This window comes from Pinus tabuliformis, chromosome X (assembly GCF_031772625.1).
Source record: "Pinus tabuliformis cultivar Carrire ecotype Pingquan chromosome X, CPIR1, whole genome shotgun sequence".
NCBI classification, from domain to species: domain Eukaryota; kingdom Viridiplantae; phylum Streptophyta; class Pinopsida; order Pinales; family Pinaceae; genus Pinus; species Pinus tabuliformis.
The window spans coordinates 684,894,566-684,910,731 of record NC_142308.1 but is presented as its reverse complement, the minus strand read 5'-3'; positions in this window follow the sequence as shown (position 1 = coordinate 684,910,731).

Below are 16,166 nucleotides of genomic sequence, written 5' to 3'. Positions count from 1 at the left end.
TTTACAAGTACAAATTTTGCCGGAAGAGTCTTATAAACATGATGTTGACTCCATTGGCTCATGAGAATAAATCCGAAGACCTAACAAACGCTAGAAGCATGAAGAACATGATTTTACTTAGAATACCATCAATAATGAGCATCAAACCCATGCTTTAACAATAATAAATTTCTTTCTTCTTTTCTTTTTTGTTACATATGATACATATTGAAATGAGTACAACAATTATGAATACTGAAACTAGTTACATTTCTCAACACTATAAAGCCTTGCCTTCCTTAAAATAGATGGTTTCAGGTGTTCCAGATTCGCAGGTAGAACATGATGGAGTATGTAAAGGAAGTGTGCTTGGGAAGAACGTAAAGAAGCCTTTTCCAAGCAGTGAAAGTAGATCCAAGGAAGTTTTGGACCTAATCCATTCTTATGTATGTGGTCCAATGTTAGTAAAGTTTCTTGGAGGATATTTGTACTATGTAACATTCATTGATGACTTCTATTATAAGATGTGGATGTAATTTATGAAAAAAAAGATGAAGTCTTTGACAATTCCAGGAATTCAAAGCTGAAGTTGAAAACTTGAAGGGAAAGAAGATCAAGACCTCGATATATGATAATGGAGGAGAATATATCTGCAAGGAGGTCATTTCATTTTGCAAAGAAGGTTGGATTAAGATGGAGTTGATATTCCCTTATAATCTGCAACAAAATGGAGTTGTTAAAATAAAGAGTAGAACCATTGAATAATTTATCAAGGCAATGATGCATGATCAAGACTTGCCTATGTTTTTATGGAGTGAAGCATCGATGATAAAAATCTACATTCAAAATAGCAGTCCTCATCGAATCTTGGAAGAGAAGAATCCTGATAGGCTGGTCATTTAAAAATATTTGGTGGTCGTGTTTATATTCATGTACCTAAAGATAAGAGAAGGAAGTTAGAGCCTTCAAGAAAGAAAGGAATATTCGTTGGTTATAGTGAATCATAAAATGCATATAGAATATATATTCCAGGACAAAAACAAGTTGAAGTTAGCATGGATGTGACCTTTGATGAGAATATGGCTTATTGGAAGTTTAAAGAAGTGGAATTTTATGAGGACGAAGAACATGAAGCTCCCAATGAAAAAGGATCTAGTACATAAAATCCTTATGAACATCTTGTTGATCATCAAGAAGAACCAAAAGTGCGAAGCAAACCAATGGATCCAGTTGTTGTTCTTGAAATCAAGGAAAGGCTAGCTTGGTTGTGATCCACTTTGCAGGAATTCGAAGGACATGCAACACCACATGGCTCCTTCAGGGAAAGAAAGAGGCCAAAGAGGTGTTCTGGATATGCATCATTGATGACCAATCTTATTGATGTTGAACCTTCCACCTATGAAGAAGCAACTAACCAACGAGTTTGAAAGGAAGTGATGTTGGAAGAATACCAATTGATTATGAAGAATGATGGATAGGAGATTATTCCTAGACTTGAAGGAAAATTAATGGTGTCCTCCAAATGGGTATACAAGATCAAACATGTAGTGGATTGCAACATTAACAAATACAAGGCAACATTTTTGGCTAGAGGTTTCTCCCAGAAATATGGAGAAGACTATGATAATACTTTTTCTCCGACTACCTGGTACATTAGCATTAGATCCATTATTTCTGTTTATTCTTATAGGATTTGTAATTTACATCAAATGGATGTAAATATTTCTTTTATTAATGGCATGATTGAAGAAGAAGTTTACATAGAGCAACATCAAGGTTTTGAATTCCTTGGAAGAGAGTCTCGCATTTTCAAGTTGAAGGAAGCCTTGTATGGACTTAAGACAACACCGAGAGCATGGTATACATGAATGAAAAATTATCTGGCAAGACTTGGTTTATCCAAAAGTGATGTTGAACCAAACTTGTACTTCAAGGTTGAGAATAATGAACTCATGATTCTATTATTGTATGTTGATGAATTATTTCTGACAGGTATAGAGCATATGATTATTCGGTGTAAGAGGGAGCTAGCTTCTGAATTTGATATGAAGGATCTTGGATTGATGCACTATTATTTAAGGATATAAGTATGGAAAAATCCAAACAAAATCTTTCTTGGTCAAGGAAAATATATTATCAAGATCTTGCAAAAGTTTGGTATGATGGATTGCAAGTCAATGTCGACTCCCATGGTTACAAATCTGAGAAAGCTAAGAGACTTTGAGTCTGATTTGATAAATCCATCCATGTACTAGAAGTTGATTGGCTCACTGATGTATTTGGTTAATACCAGGGTGGACATTTGCTTTGTAATGAACAAGTTGAGCCAATTCTAGTAGGAATCAAGATATGATCATTGGATTACATCAAAGAACATATTAAGGTACGTGCATGGTACGATTGAATTTGTTTTGAGATATGTGTCAAATGGTGATATTCAACTACATGGTTATACATATGCATATTGGTAGGGAGTGCAAAAGACAAGAAGAGTACATCTGGAGTTTCTTTAGTTTGGGCTCCGCTATGATTTTGTGGATGAGCGGGAAGAAAACATTTGTCACACTCAACACTATTGAGGTAGAATATATTCCAGCTAGCTTGGCGAGTTGTGAAGTAGTGTAGCTTCGAAAGTTACTCACGGGGCTATTTGATCATGTGCTCGAATTGACTTTGATATATTGTGATAATCAAAGTTGTGTGAAGATGATAGAGAATCCAGTGTTCCATGATAGGTCGAAGCACATTGTTAGGGATTTTATATGTCGTTGAATTCCCTACAAATTATCAATCGAAGTTCGTAAGATTTGAGTTACAAGGCATTACACTTTAGATCTAGACTTACCCTTTGCAGACTTAGTACAACTTTTTGTGCAGAATAACCAAACTCTATTTCTAATAATCACACCAGAATTTGTTGAAGTGAAGAAACCTATTTCGCTACATAATCTAAATTACTAATTAAGAAACCTATTACACTTACATGATCCAAATGACTATTTTACCCTTAATTATGGTGCAACTAACTAAAAACTCTACGAACAATCATCACAATCCATGTTCTTAAATCAATATAACAATTCATTCTATTCAGAAACAATTATACAAAATTAATCCCCAGGGTGCCAAAAATCGAAAGTGAACTCAACAATGCCCCGAAAATTAATTCATATTGCTTCCTATTTAACAATCCATTCAAAATTAACAAAGCATCTGAAAAAATAACGTATGGCTTTCTAACTTGAAATTAACTGAGTAATCAAATAACACACGGTTTTCTAATTATCTAGGCAAGTAAACAAAAGACTCACAAATTCTAAATCAATAAATCTAACTCATGATTAATATTAAATCAAATGAATGACATACTGCTCATCAAATAACCAATACATTGCAAATTAAACAATCATCACACTGTAAATCAAATAATCAACACACTGTAAATGGTATGTTATTCTCCAAATGTTAACACAAATTGTTTCAAAAATGGATGGCACACTATTCCTAATCAATCTTCACAATAATTTAGACTGAACTTAAGCTATAGGAATTTCTTGCCAAAAGTATATAGATCCACATATGATTGAGTCACTTCATTCTGAACAGAGGATTCAACCTAAAATTGCAAGAACTTGTTCCTCAAAAAATTGTCCCAAACTGAAGCCTTTTTCTTTAATACTTACAGAATCATGAGAGAAATTAAAGAGATCAATATATGCAGAGTACACCTATGACAATGTTCCTCAAGCTCGCAAAAACTCAATAAACATTTCACTAGCTATCACAACTTTCAGATCTACGAGAGCTTTCAAATGAAATTTAAGTATGATTCTAAGTACGAGAATTCTGGAAATCACCAACGAAAGAAATGATTATTCAAGTAAAGGTCTTCTAAATGAATTCAAAACACACCTTCTACTTAACGAAAATTGTTACAAAACTTGGTCAAGGTTTGTGGTGGGCCCTTCCCACAACATGGAACAAGTCTAACTTAACTCAATAACTTACAGATCAAGAAGACATAAATCCACAAATATATATAGAAGCCGAAATGATTATATTAAAAACCTTCAATAGAACATAAGTCCAAGAGTTTCAATCTTAAAAAAAATAGAGTCAAATGATGTTTAGTCACAATCTCCTCGTCACAGGTTCATTCTATGTGTGTAACCTTCCATACAAACACTGAGTCGTTTTAAAGAATTCAGGCCTAAAAGAATGGTTACAAAAAAATGACCGAGGAAAGAAAATACATCTGTGATCTGGACTAATTTAAGTCAAGCTAAATCCTTAAGATCACTTCACCCATACCATCACTGAACTATTCCATTTGTGACTCTCTCTTTGGATTAAGAAAACTAACACCATGATCACGAACAAGAGAATCTATCTTCGGGATTCCAATAGTTGACTGGTTGTTTGGTTCCAAACCTGAAATAGAGTACCGAATAGAGTACCAAACTAAGTACAAAATGGTTGCTTGGTGTATTCATTGAACTGGGTGTTGGACCTTCAATGACCTGTCCATGTATTCAAGTGTCTTCCCTATATTTAAGAATCCCATCTATATATTAGTGAATTAAGTCAAGACATATAAATTCATTTAACAACTACTTAAACTTAAGCAAATATATATGAAAACCATCCTTATTAGTGATTCTTACCTCCATTGTAAAATAACACTATTTAGCCAGTGTAGAGTGCTTTTACGGTGTCAAAAAGGGTAAAGTAGGATAGGTTATGGTAAAAATAGTAAGATAGGGTGTGAAAAGGGGTAACAATAGTAAGGCCCAACATTGCCCCCATGCTAGAGGGAATGCATGTCCTCATGCAACTGTCCCCTTCAAAATTGACCAATCATCAAAATTTGGGCTATCATGTCCTTCATATTCCTACAGCACTAATTAGAACTTCTAATCCATGGTTCTTCTGCATTGGTTGCCACTAAAATCTTAGGGCTTGTTCATGGGCACTAAGTCTCTTGATAAGCTTCAATTGCTTCACCTTCCAACTAATAAGCCACTTATTCCTCAAGACAAGCACATCGTTCTTGGATACCAGAGCCTGATTCTGGTTTCGATACATCTCATTATCTGACCAAACATAATGAAACAATGTTTTATACTACTGAGACCTATCTCTAAGTTTCTCATTTTTCATCTGCAAATTGGCTATTTGCAGTTGCAAATCTTCTTCACCGCGAGCTGAGGTATCCTTAGTAGGCATGGTTTGCTGTTGCAAACTATTCCCTTTTTGAGTCAATCTTTTGTGTACGTGGACTTTCTTAGTTTTCGCTACTTGTTTCCTTGTGACTGGTCCCATTTTGGGTTGGACATGTTGTGGCGAACTACTTAAAAGATCCTGGAAGTTATCAACCGACCCATCTTCCTCAGGTGGAATATCTTCCACTTTCTCTATTTCTTCGAATGCCTAAGAGGGGATTTTTACTTCCTATACTAGAGAAGACAAAACGGTGACATGTTTGAGATTTTGAGTATGGGAAGTTGGATGTTGTTGTCTAGACTTGCTCTCAGTGCACCGCTAACCCTATGATGCGATCAAAATCTCTGATGCTTTTGTTTTCTATAATGGTGAAGTCGGCACTGGTGTCGCTTCCTCCTCTTCTCAGAATAACTTCCTCTTTCTTTTCTTATGATCCACATTAGCTCTTTTAGACTGTTCTTCCTTGGTTGAGGAAAATGGCTTCGTAACCTCCACTTGAGGGCTCTTTCATTTACTCTTTTGGGGCTCTTCGGCTACAAAATCCTTGTTTACATGTTCCTTCTTCTTCTCACTACTTACTTTGCATTTCTTTCCCTTTGAGACAAGGGCTCATTTATTTTTAGAAGAAATGAGGTTTAAAAGTTCGGGCTTCTTTAGGGGTTTCACCAAACTACCCTCCTGTTTTCTTAATATAGGGGTTCCATTAGGGCCCTGGTCTTGTTTGGAAATAGAGTCAAGACAGGCCTCAGTCCATTGATCTAGTTTCTTTAAACGGGGGCTAATAATCCTTTGGTGGCCCTTGATTTGATTTTCCTCTCCAGGAAAAATTTTAGTCAAAAACTCTTCCCATGAATTTTTACATCGACCCAACTCATAAACAACAAGAATTTTGATAAGACTATGGTGGCATAACTAGTTTAAGCATTTTTAGTAGTGGACTGAACACCTCGAGCAACTTTATATAAATTTTTATGAACGAAAACTAGAAAATTGACCTCACGCCCATCCGTAAAGTGTAGGAGTATCCTAATGTGATAAAGAAAAGCAACCGCATACCTCCCCTTGCAGGTGAGGAACCTTTGAAATGCGGTGATAAGTGTCCAACATTCCTCCTCTATACAAATTCGCAAAACTCCTTTCGACCAGTTGATAGCCTTGTACGCAAGCTTAAGAAACTTGGCACAATTTTCCAATTCGAGCGGCCCTCCTTTAAAGTATTTCATCGGTCAATGGCAACCCGGTTGCCTTGCTTATCAACTTTTCTATAACCTTAATTCTCAAATTCTCGACCTCTGCAATTTTTTCGTCGAAGCTTTGCGCGAATTCCATGATAACCCTGACATTATAAACTTGGAACTTTTGAAGGAATCCCATCCATCCTTTCTCCTCAAATTTCCCCTTACAAACTCCATATTTCGGGCTAGTGCGAAATTGGGTGAATGTGGTATCATGGCGGTCGATCACCATGTCAAAGGTGAAACAATCTTGAAGGAGAGGAGGAAAGTGTAGGGATTCACAGGTTGATTAACTACTAGACTTAGAAAATGAGACAAGTAACCCTTGTTTTTTGGGGTTTCAAATTGACTTAAGTTTATTCGAAAAGGAGGTTATGTGTTTCCTAATTATGTTATGGAATGGTTGCTTTTAATGACGGGGTAGGTACTCGACACAAGTATCACATGAGTAAGAATGAGTGGAATGAGTAATTGGATAGGATGGTCTATCATTAATTGGATTTCAATATTATATGGAAAAGACATGTATATCATTGAAACGAAAGGAGGTAGATCACCATTAAGTTTTATTATTCACATTCTCTGAATTAGTCTAAGTAAATGCAAATTCATTCATACCTTGTTTTGATTGTATGATGATATCCGGGAGTTAAAAAATAATAAGGATGAAGAAAAATTGATCCTTAAATGGTGTCTTTGTCATTCATTGAATTCATTACCAAAGACTGATATTTTAATCATGAATAAACCGAGAGCTTGTAATTTGTTACCTCCATTGATTCCAATGCTACTGAGCCGAAGTTGATACCACCTATCATTTTTCTTGACTTGAAATTCATACTATAGAGATTATTCAGTACTTAATTTCCAGTCTGTGATAAGCACTAATTTAAGTACAAAATCTCTAAATTTACTTCATCAAGTCATGGAAAATATTGAATCAATTGTGACTGTATTGAAAAAGTAAATAGAAGGCTTCCTTGTTGAGCTTGAAACTTAATATGAGCCAACTTTAGGAATTGCAACTGAAATTTGACTATTGTTTTCTGTAAAACAATACTGGTGCCACCAATCCATATTGTTTTCTGTAAAACAATACTGGTGCCACCAATCCATATGTTGGTTTCCTAGATGATTGGGGAGGCTCACTTGTTTCAGCACCCACCATAGAAATAGCTTGTAATCTCATAAGGAAGGGGCACTGGTTAGTGGGGTGGTCATGTGTGAAGATTCTGTAAACTTCTATCACATTAATGGGGCATTCCCTCTCATCATGTTTTCGTTTGCATTTAGGATAGAAAATAGCCAAAGCAGCCTTCTCTTCCTCTTGTTTTCTCTTATTTTTCAGAGTATCTAACTGATCACTAATGGTATTTAGGATTTTTTTTTTTTAATTTTCCAAAAGGTTCCCTAGTTCAACTCGAGTGACACCACCATGCACTGGTTTAGAATTCCTAGACACATAATCCCTTGGATTGTCCTGAATCCTCTTTCCCATCTTAGCTTGACTTCTAGAATAAGATTTGCATAGTTCGTCTATTCTAGCAAAGAAATTCTTATAGATATCATCAGAACTCAAGAGATTTAGTGTTTCAATGCATTCTTCCCTTATCCCTTTTAGAAAAAAACCCTAAAGGTTCTCTCATCCATATTACCTATTAGGGATTTGTGATATTTATAAAGAAACATTTCAAGGCACTCTTCCAAACTCTCATCTTCCATCTGTTGCATCGTAAAAATATCATTAACATCTCTGCTTTTACAATAATCTTGGTATTTCTTAAGAAAAACAGAATTCATTTGATCCCATGAGTAAATAGTATGTTGTCCCAAGCTCATAAACCATCTTAGGGATGGGTATGAATCTTGTAAGTTAGAAGGGAATATATTAAGTTTATGTACATCATAATAGTAATTGTAACTTCTGCAAAGAACATAAAATTCAAACATAAAAGAGTCAGGGTCTTCAGAGGACGTACCATGGAAAAGTGGAAGAGATGCAAGAGGTATATTCTTCATATTAATGTTTCTGTTGATATCTAGAATTGGAAATCCAAAGGTAGTCTCTGAATCCTCCTCAGTTTCCTCAGGTCCCCCTCTTTGCCCATGTCTCCGGTCATTATTTCCATTAAGTAAACTATTGATTCTATCATTATCCCCAGTGTTGGCCCCACCATTATTTATGTCATTGTTTCGGTCACCATTTATGTTCTCCTCACCTCCTCCTCTGTTAGCCATCTTTTTTACATGTTCAAAAGTAAGCCCAGGTATAGTATTCCAGCTAAAATAAGATTCAATTGGATTGGGCCTAATGTACCCATGAACCAAATCTCTTCGAGGTCCTCTCACTTCCGACTCTACTTGTGAGACTACCATAAGTTCTGTACTTAGAACAACTGCTAAGATAGTTTGTTCTTATTGTGGTATACCTTGAAGCTGTGCTGCCTCCTCTTGATGTAATATTTCCTTTTCTAAGGCCAACTTTGTGGTAGATCTTTCTCTCTCCTCTATAATACCTGCATAACGATTGATAGGGTTAGTTGGAGGTGTTTTTGTAGGACCAAATAATTCTGAAAATGATTTCACACTTTGAATAAATCTCCCCTTACTATATCTAGGTCTACCTCTACTTTTACGCATAAGAAAGATAAAAAGAAAACACTACAAAATTTACTAAAGACAACCAGACTCTGGAGCACTTACCATACACTCTTTACCCCCTTATTGCCCTGCAAAATCCTTACCACACACATAAATTTTAGAGCGACCGTTTACAACTCCCTGACAACGACGCCAAAATTTTTAGGGTTTTCATATGTCATTGAATTCCATAAACTTAAAATTGTCAATTGGAGTTCGTAAGCTTTGAGTTACAATGCATTACAGTTCAGATCTAGACTTACCCTATGTAGACTTAGTAGAAATTTAAGCGCTGAATAACCAAACTTTGTTCCTAATAATCACACAAGAATTTGCTGAAGTGAAGAAACCTATTTCGTTATAGAATCTAAATTACTAATTAAGAAACGTATTACACTTAAATGATCCAAATAACTATTTTACCCTCAATTGTGATGCAGCTAACTAAAAACTCTCCCAGCAATCATCACAAACCATGTTCTTAAATGAATCTAACAATTCATTCTATTCAGAAACCATTATACAAAACTAATCCCCAGGGTGATAAAAATCGAAAGTGAACTCAACAATGTCCCAAAAAATAATTCATATTGTTTCCTATTTAACAATCCATTCAAAATTAACAAATCATATGAACAAATAACATATGTCTTTCTAACTTGAAATTAACTGAGTAATCAAATAACACACGGTTTTCTAATTATATATGCTAGTAAACAAAAGACTCACAAATTCTAAATCGATAAATCTAACACAGGATTAACATGAAATCAAATGAATGACATACCGCTCATCAAATAACCAATACACTACAAGTCAAATAATCATCACACTATAAATCAAATAATCAACACATTGTAAATGGTACACTATTCTCCAAATGTTAACACACACGATTTCAAAAATGGATGGAACACTATTCCTAATTAATCTGGCCAAGAAACACAAGCTACAAGAATTTCTTTCCAAAAGTATATAGATCCACATATGATTGAGTCACTTCATTCTGAATAGAGGATTCAACTTAAAATTTCAAGAACTTGTTCCTCAGAAATCCGTTCTAAACTGAAGCCTTTTTCTTTAATACTTACAGAATCATGAGATCAATTAAAGAAGTCAATATATGTAGACTATACCTATGGCAATGATCCTCAACCTCACAAACAATCATTGAACATTTCACTAGCTATCACAACTTTCAGATCTATGAGAGATTTCAAATGAAATTTAAGTACGATTCTAAGTATGGAAATTCTAGAAATCACCAGTGAAAGAAATGAATATTCAAGTATAGTTCTGCTAAATGAATTCAAAACACACCTTCTACTTAACGAAAATTGTTACAGAACTTGGTCAAGGTTTGTGGTGGGCCCTTGCCACAACTTGGAACAAGTGTAGCTTGACTCAATAACTTACAAATCAAGAAGACATAAATCCATGAATATATATAGAAGCCGAAACGATTATATTAAAGAACTTCGATAAAACTTAAGTCCAAGAGTGTCAACCTTAAACAAAACAGATTCAAATTATGTTTAGTCAAAATCTCCTCATCACTGGTTCATTCGGGCCTAAAGAATGGTTACAAAAAAATGATCGAGGAAAGAAAATACTTTTGTGATCTGGACTAATTTAAGCCAAGATAAATCCTCAAGATCACTTCACCCATATTGTAACTAAACTATTCCATTTGTGACGCTCTCTTTGGATTAAGAAAACTAACACCATGCTCACAAACAAGAGAATCTATCTTCGGGATGCCAACAGTTGATTGGTTGCCTGGTACCAAACATGAAATAGAGTACCAAATTGAGTACCAAACTAAGTACCAAACTAAGTACAAAATGGTTGCTACAAAATGGTTGCTTGATGTATTCGCTGAACTAGGTGCTGGACCTCTGATGACCTTTCCACGTACTCAAGTGTCTTCACTATATTTAAGAGTCCCATCTATAGATCAGTCAATTAAGTCACAAAATATAAATTCCTTTAACACCTACTTAAACTTAAGAAAATATATATGAAAACAATCCTTATTAGTGATTCTTACTTCCACTATAAAATAACATAGTTTAGCCATTGTAGAGTGCTTTTACGGTGTCAAAAAGGGTAAAGTAGGATAGCTTATGGTAAAATTAGTAGAATAGGGTGTGAAAAGGGGTAACAATAGTAGGGCCCAACGCACATCGAGATCAAGTACCTCTTCACCCCTGACATGATGTAGAAGGGAGCAGTAAAGCTCCAGTATGTCTCCACTAATGTGCAAATTGCAGATATTCTAACAAATTCTCTGTCCCGAGAAAAGTTTGTATACTTTAGAGACAAGCTTAGACTTGTGGAGAATGCCTCTCCCATTGAGATAGAGCATTGATGAGATAACATCATGCACTGAAATTCTCCCTAAGTCAAGTATATTGACTCACATCAGTAAGAAAATCCCCATCCTGAGTACTTTGACCCGAATCAGGGAGAATGGTGTGCAGAGGACAAACAATCTTCCTGTGTGTTGTCACTGTAATAAAAACCCTCCAAAATTTTTTCGATACTTCAATTTTGGAGCCTACTATGGATCTTGAGATCAGTCATTCCATAGTCACTTCTTGGTCGACCGATGCTTTGTCTTTGAGCTTTCTTTTGGATTGTAAGTGTTGAAGTCATTTGCTCACACATGCTTAGTTTGTAGTGCATTAATGAAAGCATTCCTTCACTGTTAGGTCCCTATAATACTAGTGATTCCCCCATTACTATTGTAATTGTAGCCCTTATTGTTATTTTTGTGCCCCTATTTCCCCATATTGTTATTATTGTGCCCATAGAAGCCCACTATGTTATTGTTGTGCCCTTATATTATTATTGTTATGTCGGCTTTGATTATACTGTGACTCCTTAGACTCCTATATATAGAAAGGAGGTTTTTTCATTTGTATCATCTAAGATTTATTCATTTGTGTAATGTAAATGAGGTTGCCCCCTCGAAGAGGCTAATTTTTAATTCGTTGATCTATATTTTCTATCTTTTTGTGAGCTGCTTTTATAACATTTGGTATCAGAGCTTTGGATTCTAGGGTTTCGCTGCTCTAAACAGGTCATCATGGAATTTTCCCTATAAATTTTTCTCTACGAAGTTTCAGAAGCTAAAAAAAACCCATTTGAGACAAAATCGTTCTAAACCTCAGGTATGGATTTCAGATCTTGCCTCGCCATATATTCAGAGATATGATCTGAGGAAGTTAGGGTTTTTGCAGACTCCCGAATTACATTCCAAACATGTGACCTAGGGAAAATCATCATAACTTTCTCTCTAAGAATCAGATTGATTTTTCATAATAAGTTATAGAAATAGGGCGAACTGTAGTGTTTTGTGTATCTTTTTCAGATCCGAAGGTTGAAATAGTGACACGTGGAACATTGTTCAAGTTCGCTCTACTGAATAACTATATAATCAGGTCATCTTGGGAGATTGGGCATAACTATTTCTTGGAGAATCCAATTTTGATCAGACTGGTGGAATTTGAAAGAGGACTTAGAGGGCTACCACAAGAAGAAATTTCAGACCTTGGAGATCTTCAATTATAGAGATACAATAGATTCAATATCGAGCTTCTACAAAGCGAAAAAAAATGTATGTAATCTTTTTAAAAATTTGCATAAGTTTGGGTTCAAAAATTAGTTTGAAGTTCAAAGGGCACAGTGAAGCATAATTATCATTAATCTATGCCCCAAAGAAAGAAAATGGAAACACCTAGTAAGAAACCATAAAGCTCTAGCATGACTCATGAAGAAGAGGAAGAAATGCAACATGATATATCAAAATTACGAGACCAAGTGCAACAAATTTCACTCTCACAAAATGTAACAAAAGCTAAGATTGATGGTTTAAAGAAAGGCGTGGAAGCTAATATGAATGGTGTGGAAGCTAATATGAATGGCATGGAAGTTAATATGGATGGCATGGAAGCTAAGATGAATGGCATGGACGCTAAGATGGATGGTATAGAAGAAAAACTGAAAGGCGACATGGAAGATTTGAAGATAGATTTGATTAAGTTGCTACAAGAAATGCTTACTAATGGTGAAAGGGTAGTAAAGGAAACTCATGATGAGAACAAAATAAATGTTAATCATGATTTCATAGAATCTAACGTTGGATGGAAGACCCACCATGTTCCAAAGATCGATATGAGGAAATTTAATGGCAAGGATCCCGTAACATGGATACTATAGATGGAGCAATATTTTGATCTCCATAATGTGAAAAACACACAAAAGGTACGCGTTGCAACTTTATATTTGGAACCAAATCATTTTGTATGGTATCGATGACTTTGATCTTGTAAACAAATTGTCACTTGGGAAATTTTTATGGAAGAAATGATAGCAAATTATGAGGAGACAAAAAGCAATACTTTTTTTAGCCAATTGATAAACCTCAAACAAAAGGGTTCAATGATGGAGCACATTGAGGACTTCCAAAAATTGAATATAAGGGTAAAAGATATTCCAGAGGAGCATAGGATTGATGTGTTCATAGGGAATTTAAAGGATCACATCTAACATGAGGTTCGCCTTTGGGAACTTGACTCATTGGAGAAGGCATTCAGGTTGGCAAGAAAAATGGAAAGCAAAATTATGGCAACAAGGAAGCCTACCACTCACAACTATAAGGATGGAAGCGTTGTTTCCCCTATCCTTCCACAACGAACAAGGTTTACACCCCAACAATTGGAAGAAAAAATAACAAAAGTACTTTGTTACAGTTGTGATAGAAAATACACTGAAGGTCATAAGTGTGCTAAGAAGAAATTAGTTTACATAGATTGTTAAGAGGAGGAAGAAAAGGAACAAGAAATTCAAAAGAAGAGGATATACACCAGGAACAAAGCCTAAAGAAAGAGGAAATGAATCTGACCATATATTGTAATGCATTGGCCGGAATTACCACTCCTCAAACTATCAATATAGAAGGACATATCAAGAAGAAAAAGGTAATAGTGTTGATTGATTCGGGGAGTAGCCATAATTTTATTCATTGTAAGATACCAAGGAATTGAATTGCCTCCTATATCCAGCACCAGAGTGTCAAGTGATGGTTGCAAGTGGACGAACCATAAATTGCTCTGGAAAGTGTCATAATATGAAGCTATCCATGGGAGAATATGTATTGAATAGCCCAATGCTTTCCATCCTAATGGGTGGGGCTGATGTTGTACTAGGATTCCAATGGCTACAATCCTTGGGTAGAATAGCTTTCAATTTTCAAGAACTTTTCATGAAATTTTCTTCGGAAGGAAAGGAAGTTTAATTAAGAGGTATCGCAGGGAAACTAGGAAACATAATCAGCTCTAATGGAATGACAAAGCTTCTAAAGAAAGAACAACGAGGCGTAATTGCACAATTATGTTCGATAGGGGTTCCCACATCGAAATAATCTATTTCTCCAGATCTCCAAAAAGTCTTGGACAATCATTCCAAGGTATTTGAGACTCCCAAAGGTCTCCCACCTATTCGTGATCATGATCATGTTATTCATTTGATTCCAGGAAGTGTTCCTCCAAACATCAGGCCTTACAAATATCCCTATGCCAAAAAGAGTGAAATTTAACGTATGGTTGCAGAAATGCTGGAGGCTGGTATAATTCAACCTAGTCAAATTTCTTTCTCTACTCCAGTAGTGTTGTTGCACAAGAAGGATGTATCATGGCGCATGTGTCCAGATTATAGGGAGCTCAACAAGCTCACTATTAAAGATAAATTTCCCATTCCTGTCATTGATGAACTATTGGATGAATTGCATGAATTGCATGGACCAATTTGCTTCACCAAGTTGGATCTTCATTCAGGATATCATAAAATCAGAATGAAGACTGAAGACATTCTGAAAACAACATTTATAACTCATGAGGGTCATTATGAATTTTTGGTAATGCCTTTTGGCCTTACCAATGCACCTTCTACGTTTCAAGGTTTGATGAATTCCATTTTCAAACCCTTCCTTAGAAAATTTGTGTTAGTATTTTTTGATTATATACTAATCTATAGCAAGTCTTGGAAGGATCATGTTCAACATGTTGACAGGGTGCTCAAACTATTGGAGGAGAAACAATTATATGCAAAAAGCTCCAACTGTTTCTTTGGAGTACAAGAGGTGGAATATCCAGGTCATATTGTATCTCATGAAGTTGTTAAGGTAGACCCTAGCAAAATTAAAGCCATTAAGGAATGGGAAATCCCCACATCCATAAAGCATCTGCGAGGATTTCTCGGGTTGACAGGGTATTATCGCAAGTTCGTTAAGAATTATGGGAGAATAACAGCACCTCTAACAACATTATTGAAGAAAGATGCATTTTTATGGACTCTAGAAGAAACGAAGGCCTTTGAACATCTTAAAGAGGAAATGTGCCAAGCACCAATCTTAGCTATTCCAGACTTCACAAAAACCTTTATTGTGGAATGTGATGCTTCAAGAAATGGAATTGGTGCTGTTTTAATGCAAGAAGAAAGACCCATTGATTTCGAAAGTCGTCCGATCAAATGAAAGTATTTACACAAAGATATTTATGAGAAGGAAATGTTGGAAATACTACATGCACTTAAGAAATGGCGACCCTACCTAATGGGAAGACACTTCAAGGTAAAAACAGATCATGATAGTCTTAAATATTTTTAGAACAAAGATTATCTTCAAAATAGTAGAAAAAATGGGTCACAAAGATGTTGGGTTATGACTTTGAAATCATCTGTAAAAAAGGGAAGCAAAATGTTGTGGTAGATGCACTCTGAAGAAAGGATGAGGATGTGGAAGCATTGCTTTGTTCCATTTCTATTATCCAACCAGATTGGATAAATGAAGCAAGGGATGAACGGAAGAAGGACGAAGAAGTGTGGGCACTCATTCAAATTTACAACAAGATCCCAATACATCTGAAACATTTAGCTGGAAAAATGTTTCGTTATGGTACAAAGATCACTTATACCTATTTCAGAATTCCCAACTCAAACAAAAGATTCTTATGGAATTGCACGCCTCTCCCTTAGGAGGGCACTCGGCATTTTTAAAAACTTACCATGGGGTTAAGAAGGAAGTTT